This window comes from Vulpes vulpes, chromosome 1, assembly GCF_048418805.1.
Source record: "Vulpes vulpes isolate BD-2025 chromosome 1, VulVul3, whole genome shotgun sequence".
Taxonomy (NCBI): domain Eukaryota; kingdom Metazoa; phylum Chordata; class Mammalia; order Carnivora; family Canidae; genus Vulpes; species Vulpes vulpes.
This window is the reverse complement of record NC_132780.1, coordinates 21,747,587-21,763,258: the sequence shown is the minus strand read 5'-3', so window position 1 is coordinate 21,763,258 and position 15,672 is coordinate 21,747,587.

Sequence of the window (15,672 nt, the reverse complement as noted above, 5' to 3'; positions counted from 1 at the left end):
TGGGGTCGAAATCCCCTGTGCTGTTTTGTTAAAACATAAGATTTTTTATTTCACTGAAGTGGTACAATTTATAAAGCAGAGGAGTTATTTGTTTCTCGGAAGTGTAAAGAAAGTTGCCCGGAAAAAGGCAAGGGCTTAGAGAAGTATTTCAAGAAAGTACTCCCTTGACATTTGCCAAGTTTTTATTATCTGCCTTCCTTTCAGGAATGATACATTTCATTATGGCTTTCAAATTTAATAGCCTAGACATTAGTAGCCTAGAGCTCAGGCATCTCACAGATTGGGATTTGATTCCTGACTCTACCACCTACTAGCATGTACCTGAGACGAGATAAGTAACCTCTTAAGGCTTGCCTCTGATCTATAAAACTTCAATAATAATAGTATCTACTTCACAGAGTTGTGATGCGGATTAAACATCATAATGCACGTAAAGGCTTGGTGCCAGGCCTTGCCCATTGTAAGAATTTAATAAATGATAGCTATTACATTTATTATTCTCCAGGGCACTCTTAAAGTGAGACCCATTTGAGATTGAAAACCATTTGCTAGATTCTTAAAAGGACAGCCTTCCCTCTTATTCTAGGTTTGGAATGCTTAGTATTACTATAGGAATTAGTGTTCTTAGGAGATTGCCTTCATGAACTCATGAGTCATCAGTTTATTTTTCTTAACAAAGGGGGCCATTTCTTTTTTTTAAACATATTTTATTTATTTGAGAGAGGGAGCACGAGCAGGGAAGGAGTGGGGAGAGGAAGAAGCTGACTCCCCACTGAGCAGGGAGCCTGATGTGGGGGTCAGTCCCAGGACAACAGGATAATGACTTGAGCTGAGGGCAGCTGCTTAACCAACTGAACCAAGTAGGAACCCCAGGGTGGCCATTTCTTGAAGATATTCATTGTATTTGCATAGGCTTGTATTGGGAAGTAGTAAGCAGTATAGACAAAAAGACCTAGGTTTGAATCCTGGCTTTCTCAACCAATTAGATTATGACTTTGAGGAGATATCATCCTCTCTGAGCTGCAGATTTCTCATCTATAAAATATATTCTCTGTGGTTTCATTAAGATTACTGGGAGAGGGAGACCTGGGTGGCTCAGTGGTTGAGCGTCTGCCTTTGGCTCAGGGCATGATCCTGGAGTTCCGGGATCCAGTCCGACATCAGGCTCTCTGCATGGAGCCTGCTTCTCCCTCTGCCTATGTCTCTGCCTCTCTCTTTCTGTGTCTCTCATGAATAAATAAATAAAATATTAAACAACAACAAAAAAAGATTACTGGGAGAATTCACCCAGTACTACAAATCAGTACTACAAATCTCTAGTGTTAAATATATTCATGGAATTGTGCAATTATCACCACAAGCAATTTTAGAATGTTTTCATTACCCTGAGAAGTCTTCACTCTCCATTCCTCTCTTCCCCAGCCCTAGGCAACCCTTAATCTACTTTCTATCACTACAGATGTGCCTGTTCTAGCTGGTTCATGTGAATGGAAGTGAGCTATTAGGACTGGCTCCTTTACTAAACGTAATGTTTTCAAAGTTATCCATGTCGTGGCATGTATCAGCACTTCATTCTTTTTTTACCACCAAATGCTCTTGTTGTATGGATATACCACAGTTTATTTATCCATTCATCAGCTAATGGGCATTTGGATTGTTTCTACTTTTTAGCTATTACAATAAAGCTGCTGTGAACATTCATGTAGAAGTTTTTTGTGGACATATGCCTTCATTTCATCTATAAATGAAATTGCTGGGTCCTGTGGTAACTGTTTAACCTTTTATGAAACTGTCAGACTGTTTTCCAGTGGCATCCAGATCATTTTTAAAGCACTTAACCTGGGCTCCTGGGTGGCTCAGACAGTTGGGCATCTGCCTTCAGCTCAGGGCATGGTCCCAGAGTCCTGGAATCGGGCCTCACATCCAGCTCCCTGCTCCACGACGAGGAGCCTGCTTCTCCCTCTGCCTCTGCTATTCCCCTGCTTGTCCTCTTTCACTCTCTTTCTGTCAAATAAATAAATAAAATTCTTAAAAAAAAAATAAAGCACTTAACCCAGTGCCTGCCACAAGGCAAGTACCTTAACAAGATAGCTATTCTGGTAATATGTTTTCATTCTAAGAAAAATGTTCTTGAAAGCCACTCTCCTAATTTAGTGAAATGAACTGGCAAGCATTCTGCTTTTTTTAATGCCCTGTAACAATTTGTGTGGACATAGAATAATTAGTTTCTTGGGAGTTTGAAGGACACTTCCAGTCAAGCTGAGATTTCAAGTAATTTCTGCTTCCCTAGAAAAGGATGCATTTCTTTAAGTTTTCCAATTTGTTAGCGTAGAATTACATAGCATAATGGTTGAAGAGTCTGACATCTGGAGTCATTTACAAGGTTTGCAAATTTGAGTGAGACTTTGTGAACTTCAGTTTCCTCATATGTAAAACAGATGAGGACATCTATCTCACCTATTTTAAGGACAAGCTGCAAAACATGTAATGCTTCATACAGTAGGTAGCACACAAGGAGTGCTAAATAAATATTAGTTTTTTAATCTCATAGAGCTTATGTAGTTGAAAATCCCTGTGCTAGGTTATTATTAGAATGTTTTGGAGAGCATCTTAACGCAGGAATTCTTTGTAAGAAGATTTCTCCTATTTTTTTTTCTATCCTTTTGGTAGTCAATTTGGATCATTTTAATTTTCTTTGAAAATGTTCCTTTTCATTAAATTTTCGTATGTATCAGTTTAAAGTCTTATTTAATATTAATGTGTGCTCTGACTTTTAATAAGTTATATATTTCTGTGATTCAAAAAGGAGAAAGGGGTATATAGTGAAAATTTCTTTCCCACATGCAGTCTAGAGCCACCAGTTTTCCTCCCTGAAGATAGCTTGTGTTACTAGTTTTGTGAATACTCTTTCCAAAGTTATTCCATGCATATAGTAGCAAATATATGTTTCTCTTTTAATTTAACAAATGAAGCGTTCAACTCCTTGGCTTTTCACTTAACAATGTATCTTGGACATCATTCCATAAGATATCTCTCCTTTGGGCATTTTCTATTATATGTAAAATAATGTGGGATTTTCTATTACATATAAAATTTGTAAAATCTGTATCTCTTGTCTCTAGCTGTTTTTCTGCTTTCTAAGTCATTTTCTACTTTTGTCTCACTGATGGTCTTTTTCTTATTCTCTTCAGATATATCTTGTGATGGGCCTTTAGGGAAGCCAACCAGGCTGCCTGGCCTTATAATCTATGCTGTGGAAGACAGATCACCTCTCCATATCATTTTAGTCACATCCTGAGGTGTTGACATGTGAGTATGTGTGGAAATCGTGCCACATTTCAGGAGACATGGGTGAGATTTGAGTGTTGGTTGCCCCTCAGAGGAATTCCTGCAATATGCTGGATTGTGATTGCCAGGAACCTCCAGTCCTTAAATGGCCTACAAGACCCTACAAGATCTGACTTCTCTAACATTTGTCTTATGCCAGTCTGTACTCTAGTTCTGTGGCTCTCCATATTCCTCTCTGCCTCCTAACTTCTGTACACACTGTTCAGTAGGCATAGGCTGCCTTTGCTTAGCACTTGGTCCGGGTTGGACACTTTGTACATGTGTATCTTTAACATATTTACTGCTTGTCACTCAAGTTGTGTGGTTATTTGATGGTTTGGCTTCATCCATGGGCCATATGTCCCATGAAAGCAGAGACTGTGTTTCCTTTTTCATTGTATCCCAAGTGTCTGGATGTAGTTGATATTCCATACCTGTTTATTGAATGATTGAATAAATGGGCATCTAGCATTTTGCCAGTTCAGGAGCTTTTTGGCTGATAAACCAATTTGAGAAAAAAGTATGTAAATAACCCCACATTTTCTAAATCAGTATTTTGATTAGCATTGACTTCTGAATGTTTTTGTTCCCAATGAGAGAAGGTGCCCAGTGCCCTCTTGTACATGTGAGCAGAACACTGAGTAGGCAGTTGAACCTTCTTGGCATACAGGTTCATAGTTCTGAACCTTAATACTGTATGCCAGACTCGACATAGTTTCCTTTTATAACTTCTGAGTTCTGACAGAGTTGTTTTTGTTTAGTTTTAATCTTATATGTAATTAATGTGGGGGAGCTATTATTTTAATAATTGAATTTAGGAGCAGTTTTTGTGAAAGAACTATTTGCCTCAAACATATATTTGGTTTTTCATTGTCCTGACATCCTTTGAGAGGATTAAAAAATAAAAGTAAGTTTACCCTTAAGGAAGAGTGATTAGATTTGCATTGAGGAATTTGATACAAATTTGTATACTAAGATATTTACCCATTCAGCTGTGAATATATACATAAGAGTCCTAAATACTGAATAACTGATTTCTTTATTTTGTAAAGTAGTGTTTATTTTAACCTGAGTATTCATATAACAACCCAGCTCTTTGCAGTGGAATTCTAGACCTAGAGCTCCAACAGAGACCTCTCAAGAATCCCTACTTAACCTCTCCATGTCAGAGGAGTATAAGCATTTCAAATGTAACACCTCCAAAAGAGAGCTTTTGATTTTAAGCTCCTCCACCACCCAAAAATGTAATTCAGAGACTCACTAAATTACACTTCCATTTACCAAGTTGCCCAAACAAGAAATATAGGAATCATTTCTGATACTTTTTTCCTTGTCTCACACACAGATTATCAGCAAGATTGCTTTCTTCTGTTTTCAAAATACATCTTTTATTTGTACAACTCTCCCTATCTCTGCTGCCACCATGTTAGTTCAGAGCACCATCATCCTTTGCCTAGACCACTACCTCCTCTCCTCCCATCTCCTGTACTCCGCACAGCAACACATATCTTCTTATAATGGAGTAATGGAGTAAGTCAGACCTAGAAGTCTTTATAATGGCTCCCCATCACATTTATGATTAAATTCAAGATCATCTTGGCCTACAGTTCCTAAAGTGCTGGCTCTTGCACATCTGTAAACCTCATTTTATGCCCTTCAACCCCATCCTTGCTGTCCTCTACTCATTCTGGTGTCTTTCTATTGTTTTCCTTTATGGTCTTTGTATATTGTTATTTTATCTGTCTAGAATGTCATTTCCCTTGTTTTTCTGGCTGAATCTTTCTTACAATTTAGTCTTTGTTTCTCTTCCTCAGAGAAGCCTTCCCTGAATACTCTGTAACCACCATACAAACACACCCTTCCTCATTTCCACATCCTGGTTTTTTTCTTCAAAGCCTTCACCACAATTTTTAAAGGTTTATTTTGTCAACTTATTTATTTTATGTATCTTCCAGCTAGACTGAAGCTTGAAGACAGATTTATCAAATAAATGAATTAGGGCAGGGGCCATTTCATTGTCACTCACCATTAACCATGAGCTTGGCCTTTATATGTGGGAGGCACTCAAATATTTGTTGAAAGCATGGATGAATAAGTATTTTTTTTAAGATTTTATTTATTTATTCATGAGAGACACACAGAGAGAGGCAGAGCCATAGAAAGAGGGAGAAGTAGGTTACTCACAGGGAACCCGATGCGGGACTTGATCCTGGACTCCAGGATCATGCCCTGAGCTGAAGGCAGATGCTCAGCCACTGAGCCACCCAGGTGTCCCAGATGAATAAGTATTTACTGAGAGACTTCCATATATTTAAGATCTGTATAAGCCATGGGATCATAATACCCAGTTAGCCCAATGTATTTATTGCAGACCAGGGGTTCTGAAATTTTCTAGTCTTCAGAGCCATTCATACTTTTGAAAATGATTGAGGATGCCAAAGAATTCTGTTTATATGGGTGGTACCTGTCAATATGCATAGTTTTAGAAGTTTTTTTTTAAAGATTTTATTTATTTATTTATGAGAGACACACAGAGAGAAAGAAAGGCAGAGACACAGGCAGAGGGAGAAGCAGCAGGCTCCATGCAGGGAGCCCAATGCAGGACTCAGTCCGGGGACTCCAGGATCACATCCTGGGCTGAAGGCAGGCACTAAACTACTGAGCCACCCAGGGATCCCTGAATTTTAGAGGTCAAAACAAAAAATTATAAATATATATTCTTTTTAAAATAATGGTAGTAAATCCATTACATGTTAATAGAAGCAACACTTTTTTTTTTTTTTTTACTGAAAATGTCTTAATTCCCAAAACAAAAGCTTACTGAGGAGAGCAGCATAATTTTACATTTTTGCACATCTCATTAACATCTGGCTTAAATGAAAATAGCTAAATCCTCATCTGTTTTGGTATTCTGTCAGCCACAGGAGAACTCCACTCTATGCTTGGGAGGGAAATGAGATAATTTAATTTAGAAGATACTGTTTTTGAGATGGTGCTGGATGTTTATGTGTTCACACTTCAACCTCTATTTATTTGTTTATTTATTTATTTATTTATAAAAATATTTTTATCTATTCATGAGAGACACACAGAGAGAGGCAGAGAGGAGAAGGAGCCCGATGTGGGACTCAATCCTGGGTCTCCAGGATCACACCCTGGGCTGAAGACAGCGCTAAACCGCTGAGCCACCCAGGCTGCCCTTCAACCTCTTTTTAATATGAATTTGCAATGATAGGGATATTTATGACATCTCTGTGGATCAAAAACTGAACAGAAAAACACAAGGATATATGAGGTTCAAAGACATAATCCTGTAGGACTTTTGATCTTGAAATAGGCAGACGAAGTTAACAATTTGCTTTGGAGTAACGAGGTTCAGGAGCATCCAATGCATATTGAAGCCCCAGGTTCACTGTCAAACAGGCTGGGTGGTGAGTTGTCCTGACATGAAATGAGACTGGAAAAAACTAGTGATGGTTACACAGGACTCCAGCTTATATTGTGAGTAGTGGTAGTAGGGAAAAACATGGCCATGTAGAGAGGGCCCAGCCTAAGTTTAAATCTTGTTCAGTGAGTAATATGCTCTTATCACATGGCATAGAGTCCCCATTGGACAATATAAAACTAAGTTAAGACTAAGTTTCTTATGGGCTGGTAGAGTTAACCAGAAAAAAAAAAAAGCTAGACATGGAGGGAAGAGAAGTTCCGAGAGGAGGGGATAAGAGATAAAGATAACCTATAGCAGAAATACTTAGAAACTAAAATCGCAAAACATTGAGTTAAACTTAGGAAAACCTGTAATAAGCAAGATAATAAAATTAACAGCTAGGGCATGAATTCACTCCTGACAAAATACAATTCAAAGCAAATAGTTTTAGTGTGACTTTAATTTTTTTTTTTAAGATTTTATTTATTCATGAGAGACAGAGAGAGAGAGGCAGAGACACAGACAGAGGGAGAAGCAGGCTCCATGCAGGGAGCCTGATGTGGGACACGATTCTGGGTCTCCAGGGTCACACCCTGGGCCAAAGGCAGGCACTAAACCACTGAGCCACCCAGGGATCCCAACTTTAAGAGTCTTAAAAAATAAATAGTAGTATTCATAAAATGTTCATCCATTTGAGGAAGATGAGTAAAGAAAAGTACCAATTAAAAATCTTAGGGGACCCCTGGGTGGCTCAGCTTTTGGCGCCTGCCTTTGGCCCAGGGCGTGATCCTGGAGTCCCGGGATCAAGTCCCACATTGGGCTCCTGGCATGGAGCCTGCTTCTCCCTCTGCCTGTCTCTCTGCCTTTCTCTCTGTCTATCATAAATAAATAAATCTTTAAATAAATAAATAAATAAATAAATAAATAAATAAATAAATAAATATCTTAGATGTGAAAAAAAATACAGCAGTTGTGAAAACACATCAAGGGAAACAGTATATTGTATGTAGTTAAACAGAGGAATTTCAGGAGTGCCTGGCTGGCTTAGTCTATAGAGCATGCAAGTCTTGATCTTGGGGCCATGAGTCCAAGCCCTATGTTGGGCACAGGGTTGACTTAATTTAAAAAAAAATATATGTACGTGTGTGTGTTTAAAAAAAGAAAGAAAGGAAAGGAATTATTCAGCAACCCAGAAAAGAATATGAAAAAGAAAATTTAAGATAAATGGAGGATAGATGAAGAAGAGCCAGTATCCTTCAATTGGTTGAGAAGGAAAGAGAATTGGAATGGCAGAAAAGCTATTTTGGCCAAGACACACTGGCATGAATTCTCCAAAATGGAAGAAAGAAAGTCCTGAGCAGGATAAACAAAAATCCATACATACCACCTATTCTAAAGGCTCCAGGGGGACATTTTGATTGATAGTAGACCTTCTCCTCAGCAGTTTCTGAAGACAATGGAATAATATCTTCAAAATAAGGAGAGAAGATAAGGGTCACCTTAGAATTCCATACCTAAGTAAACTGTCATTTAGAAATGTCTTCTAAAGCCATTTTTAGAGATATAGACTATCTTATATACTAACTAAAAGACTTATTTAAGGAATTATTTTAATGAGAAAACAAGAAGATGAATCTAGAGAGGAGTGAAATTTAAGAAACAATAATGAATGAACAAATTATTCAAATATCAATAAATATAAGTAATCATCAAATATAAAAATTTTTTGGTTTGTTTAAAAAGTATAACTAAAATTCTAGATCATGGGATCCCTGGGTGGCACAGCGGTTTGGCTCCTGCCTTTGGCCCAGGGCGCGATCCTGGAGACCCGGGATCGAATCCCACATCAGGCTCCCAGTGCATGGAGCCTGCTTCTCCCTCCGCCTGTGTCTCTGCCTCTCTCTCTCTCTCTGTGACTATCATAAATAAATAAAAAATTAAAAAAAAAATAAAATAAAATTCTAGATCATAACTAGAAAGGGGGAGTAGGAAATTTGATAAGTTGCTAAAGTATTCCAGATATCCTTTATTATTTATACTGTTAAAAAATATATACTTGAGTATAAGTTGGGAATTTTTTTTTTTAGATTTTATTTATTTATTCATGAGACACACACACAGAGAGAGAGAGAGAGAGAGAGAGAGGAGAGAGAGAGGCAGAGACATAGGCAGAGGGAGAAGCAGGCTCCATGCAAGGAGCCTGATGTGGGACTTGATCCTGGGTCTCCAGGATCACGCCCTGAGCCAACAGCAGCACTAAACCACTGAACCACCTGCGTTGCCCATAAGTTGGGAATTTAAAGATAGACAATAAAGTAACTAAAATATAATTGAGAGGAGAGGGAAAAAAAGAGGAGTAAAGAAAATTTGATCTACTCAGTAGAAAATAAGAAAGGAAAAAATAAGCAAAGGAAAAGGCGCATTCAACAAGCAAATATATCAGAAATTAAAAATGCAAGCAGTTTAACTCCTCTGTTAAAAGTAAACTCTGTTAAAAGTAAGCTGCCTTAATTTCTTTGATAGATAGCCAGCTTAACAGGAAATCATGAACTTGTTTCTACCTAAAAATAAGGCCCTGAAACATAAAGCATAAGGTAAAGAATTCCCAGGACCAGGATAAAACCATAGGCATTTTGGGAGATTTTATTATAACTACTTAGAATTGATACATAAGCAGAGAGAAAGTAAGAATCCTGAAGATGTGGACACATAGTTCATAAATTTGATTCTATGAACATAAATAGAAGCTGGTAGGTAACATTTACAGAATACTCATTCTTTTCTAATGCATTAAACAATTAAAAATTTATTATATCCCCAGATCACAAAGGAAGCTTTAACAAATATTAGTAACATATAGGCAAAGTCATTTGGCTATAATGCAGTTAAATTAGGAATCTGTAATCAAAAGACTTTTGCAGAACTTGGAAACCTAAAGGCATTCTTTAATGTCATGAAGAGGAAGCGTAATAAAAACAATATAACACGGTACTAAACAGCAGTGAAATACATGCAAAGTGGTACTTGGAGGGAAAGTTACAGCTTTCAGTGTATCTGTTACAAAATTAAGAAAGATTAAAATTATATGAGTTAAATAAGCAACTCAAGAGGCTAGGAAGAGAAACCCAAATAAGTAGGAGAAAGGAAATAATAAAATGAACAGAAATTAATTAAATGGAAAAGAAGAATATGGTTAAAACACCAAAAGTCACTTTAAAAATGTAAAATTGTCAAATCTTTAATAAAACTGATGAAGAAAATCAGTAGATTAAATGATATTAGTACTAGAAAAGGTGACATGTTAACAGTACGAAGAGATTATAAAGAGAATACTGTGAGTAATTCTGTGCTAATTTAAGCAAAATGGACAGTTTTCTTATAAAATATAAATGACCAAAATAACTCAAGACATAGTAGAAATATAAGTCCCAGACTTATGAGGAAATGAAATCTAAAATATTTCATGCAAAAAGACATCATATCTATTTAATTTTATAGTGAGTTATACTAACCTTTTAAAAAGCAGAAGACCCTATTTTTAATAAACTGTTAGAGAATCTAAGCACCAAGATAACAATCTAAGTCATTTTATAAGGCAGGCATAACCTTAATACGGAAACCAGGTAAAGACAGTATAATTAAGAACTTAGATGCAAACAAAAAACAAAGGTGAAATATAAACCATAGTATTCAGCTATATGTGTATATAAATCAGACCCTCATAATCATGCTCAAGTAGGCTTTAGAAATGCAAACATGTTTCAACATCAGAAAAATTAGCCTTAATTCTCCACATTAACAGATTATATAAAATAGTAAAGTATAATCTTCCCAATAGATAAAGTCATTGTATGAAATTAAACTTATTCATGGTAAAGTTTTTAGAAAACAAGAGCTTAAGGGAATTTTCCGTAAACCCCCCCAAAAAGAGGCTCTACAAAAAAGTTTGTGAACATTTTTACTTGATGGTAAAAGTACTTCTTACAAGTATCCCCACCTCAGAGGTCCTAGCCAATGTGTTATAATGGAATGAGTTATGATTGTCAGAGTAAATAAAAAATTATCATTAATAAAGATACTGATATTACAAAAAATCCAGGAAAATCTATAGTCAGAACTAACAAGTGTTATAGCTAACAGGATTGGTAAGCAAATTCTTGGGATCCAAAATCAGCATATAAAAAGCAATAGCAGAAAATTCTTGAAAACTCATAATCCTAGACACATCATGAGAAAAAATTAGACAAATTCATCAAGAGACATTCTATAAAATATCTTACTAGTACTTCAAAACTGCCAGTCATGAAAAGCAAGGAACTACTGAGAGGCTGTCACAGCCCAGAGTTGCCTAAGGAGGAGTAACAATGTGTCCTGGATAGGATCCTGGAACAAAAGGAAGACACTTACAGAAAAACAGGTAAAATCCAAATAAGGTCTGTAGTTTAATGAATAGTTCTGTACTAATGTGATTTTTTCGTTTTCATAGTGAACCGAGGTTATGTAAGATGTTAACATCAGGGGAAACTGGGTGAGGAATCTTTATACTATCTTTGCAACTTTCCTATAAACCTGAGGTTATGGGACGCCTGGGTGGCTCAGTGGTTGGGTGTCTGCATTCCGGCTCAGGGCATGATCCTGGAGTCCCGGGATTGAGTCCCACATCTGGCTCCCTGTGTGGAGCCTGCTTCTCCCTCTGCCTGTGTCTCTGCCTCTTTCTTTCTCTGTGTGTCTCTCATAATAAATAAATAAAATCTTTGAAAATAAATAAGTGAATAAATAGACCTAAAGTTATTTTTTTTTTTAAAAAGTTAAACCACCTTATAACACCAGAATAACTGATTAGCTAAGTAATAGGAAAAAAGACCTCCTAAAATCAAATGAAATTCCAATAGGATATTTTTCTTAGGTTTTTTTTTTTTTTAAGTAATATCTATACCCGATGTGGGGCTTGAATTTACAACCCCAAGCGATCAAGAATCACATGCTCCACTGACTGAGCCAGCCAGGCGCCCTTACAATAGTGTATTTCATCAAACTTGACCAGCTAATTCTAAAAGTCATTTGAAGATGGAAAGCTAATAGTCAAAGATACTTGAAAAGCAAGGTAGGTTAGATACCTAATAGCAAGATATTGAAAGCTATCACAATTACTATGATGTGTTAACACACAGACATAGACAAATGGGCCAGTGGGACAGAGTTTAAAAACAGGCCTACCCATATACAGAAATATATAAGAAGAAAAATTAGATCCTTATCACAAAACATACACAAAACATTAAACATAAAAACTTCAGGCTATTAGAGTATCTTTATGATTTCAGTGTGGAGAGGGATTTCTTAAGGTATTAAATGCAGAAATATGAAGGAAAAGATTGTTAAATTTTATAGCACCAGTATTTAACTCTTCCATAACAAAGGATATTGATTGCTTTTCTTTTAACTTGTTTATGGTATGTATTTTAGACATACTTAAGTGCAACTGGGGTAGGGAACAGGAGATAATTCAAGCTGGAAATGACATCTTACTTGCCTTTAAAGATCACCCTGGATGTTATGTACAGAATATAAGGAGGGAAGAGTTTGGAGTAGAATTAGGTGATCCAAGTGAGTAGGCTAATAACCAGAGGAAATCATGGTGATTAGGACTATCACACAGAGGGGAAACATTGGACAAATGTGGGATGGCTTAGATGTAGGGTCAGCAGGACTTGCTGATGAATTAGATGGTGACAGGCAAAGAAGAATCAAGAACAATTATGAGATTTTTGGCTACCAAATCTGGTGCTGTTTATAGAAATATATAGAATTATAGATTGAGAAAAAAGAAAATTAAATATTTGTTTAAAAAATATTTGTTTTAAATGCTTTCAGTTCCTGTTAGATATTCAGGTAGAGCAGTCAGTTATTCAACAGACAGAGGAGATTGAGCTTCTGTGGAAAGTTCTGTGGCAGAGGATTTAAATGTGGGAGCTGTTGGCATCTAAGTGATATTTAAACCATGCCACTCGCTGAAACTGCTGCCTAGGGAGTGGACATTGATGAGGAAGACTAGTGACTGAGTTCTGAGCATTTAGAGGTTGAACAGAACAGATGCCAGCTAAGATGATGGAGAATAGGCCATTGAAAGCCAGGGTGGTGCAGTGTCACCAAAAATAAGATAGCATGGGTTTTTGTTATTGTTGCTTTTACTGAGGATATTGAATGCTACTGAAAGATCAGGTGAGATGAGGGATCCCTGGGTGGCGCAGCGGTTTGGCGCTTGCCTTTGGCCCAGGGCGCGATCCTGGGGACCCAGGATCGAATCCTACGTCGGGCTCCCGGTGCATGGAGCCTGCTTCTCCCTCTGCCTATGTCTCTGCCTCTCTCTCTCTCTGTGACTATCATAAATTAAAAAAAAAAAAAAAAGATTTAAAAAAAATCTTGTATATAAAAAAAAAAGATCAGGTGAGATGAAAATCAAGTTCCCTTGCTGTATAGAGAATTGGTCAGAAGTTTTAGCGGTGTGGAAGGGGATGGAAGCATAAGGCACGGTAGAGGGAGAGAATGTGCAGTAAGACCGTTGAGTTAGCTACAGAAGTCCACTCTATCAAAAGAGTTTTGGGAGAGTGTGGGAGGAGGGGTTCCTGAGGAAAGGGGTCATAGCTGGAGGAGCTCAAAAGGCATGTGGTATCTGAAGGGAATGAATGATCCAGTGTCAGAGAGATACTTATATTGCAGATAGAGGCCTTTGAGGAAAGAGAGGATGGGGTCCAGTCCATAGAATGTGTTAAAGATCACCTTCAGAACCTTAACCAGACATTAGCATCACCTTGGGAGCTCCAAAACAAACACTTCTGTGGGACCCTGGGTAGCTACAGTGTGTAACAGCTCCCCAGGTGATCCTAATGGATAACGAGTTGTGAAAACCTCTGACCTGAGGGTAGTACCACATTCACTTGCAGCCGGTGCCTCTAGAATTTTTGTAGAGGCTGCTGGGGAATGTTTCAAAGGTGCATAGCAAACACAATGTTTTAATTCAGATTTTATGTTTACTGTGGCATGGCTGGCTGAGAACTGTTGAAGACTGGAGTTTAAAGCATGCCCATCCCAGCCAGTAACTTCTTAATGTAACAAGCAACCACTGATTTCTATTTATACTAAGTATAAACAGAAAATTTAATTTTGGGCATCATATTCTGTGTGTTTATAGGTAACCTGCTTTTTATAATGAATTATTTTGCGAATTTTTCCTTTAAAAAATTAAAATCCTACATTTTTACTTGCCACAGAACATTGCAGTGTATTGATTTTCCAGGATACAATTTAATTCTGCAGAGTATGCTTTTCTATTAAAAAAAATGCCCCATTAATATGCTTGCATATAATCTTTAATACATTGCTGTTTATCTTCTTTGCTTTAGTCCTTTGTGAGTGGAATAGTTGGATCAAGGAATATATTAATTAACTTCATATAATTCATTGATTTTACTATTAGAAATGAAATTCGTATTTCTGTCAAGGATATTCAAGCAGTATGGGTTGGAGAAGGGAAAAAAAATCATTCCTTCACCCCCTCCCCCCCAATTCCTTTTCCCACCAGGTAACCAGTTAGAGGTTTCTTGTATTCGTTTGCGCAAGTTTTATCTGCAGATGTGTTCATCCTTAACAAACAAACAAATGAAAACACTTACCAGCTCATTCCTACAACTTGAGCAACTTGTGTGTTTATTTAACTCTAGGAATCCTCGGTCCTTCCTAGTCCCAAACCGCTGCCCTTCACAGTTGTCCCGACCTACCGACCCCTCCCTGGTGTCATCTGTGGGTCGGAGGTGTGCTGCCCAGCGCTGCGGGGTCTGCGGAGCGGCTTGCAGAGAGCTGCGGGGTCTATCCCGGGTCTGTCCTGGGCTCTGTACAGGTCAGTGCTGGGCACCGGCAGGGTCTGTGCAGGTCTGTGCAGGGACCTGTGTGGGGCAGGGTCTGCGGGGATCTGTGCAGATCAGTGCCGGGTGCCGGCGGGGTCTGCCAGGAGTCAGTGCTGGGTGCCGGTGGGGTCTGCGGGGATCTGTGCAGGGACCTGTGTGGGGCAGGGTCTGTAGGTTCTGTGCGGGGCGCCGGCGGGGTCTGTGGGGATCTGTGTGGGGTGCCGGAGGGGTCTACGGGGCTCTCTGCAGGTCAATGCCGGGTGCAGGCGGCGTCTGCAGGGGTCTGTGCAGGATCTATGTGGGGTAGGGTCTGCGGGGATCAATGCAGGTCTGTGCGGGGCGCTGGTGGGACCTGCAGGGGTCTGTCGGGGGGATCCGTGTGGCGATCTTGGAGGGGGGTCTGTGCAGGGCGCTGGCGGGGATGTATGGGAGAATCCGTGCGGAGATCATACAGGTCTCTGCGGGGCACTGGCAGGGATCCGCAGGGGGATTTGTGGGGTATCCTCTGGGAGATCCAAGCGGGGATCCACGCACCGGCTCATCCGCGTTGTCCGCCTCGCCCAGCTTGGAGGCAGTGGGAGTTTCTGTGGCGGGTCTGCCAGCCATTTGACTCTTATCGCGAAGTGCTAGCATCCTTCCTGGCTGCCCAGGTTTCTGGTGTGGTTGCTCTTTCTCGCACTGGTTTCCCAGAGCTCTTCGTTTACCGAGGGAGCTAGCCCCGTGTCTGTCCAGTGTCCCAGGCGGAAAAGTGCCGTCTCCCGCTTTCTCGTTTGTCTTTACCCTTCGACATACACGGTTTTGCCCGCCGGATTTTCACTTTTTGGACAAATGTATGTTTTTTTCATTTTCTTCATTGGTTTTGTGTTTGGGAGTCGTTAGTTGGCCCTTCTCCATGCCCCCCCACTTTGTGTAGGGGTCACATCCAATCGCCCCCTCCCCCCCCCCTCTCTGGGGCCCCTAGTGTCAGCTCAGTTGACGTCAACCTCCTGCCTTCGCGCCAAGCTGTCGGCACGG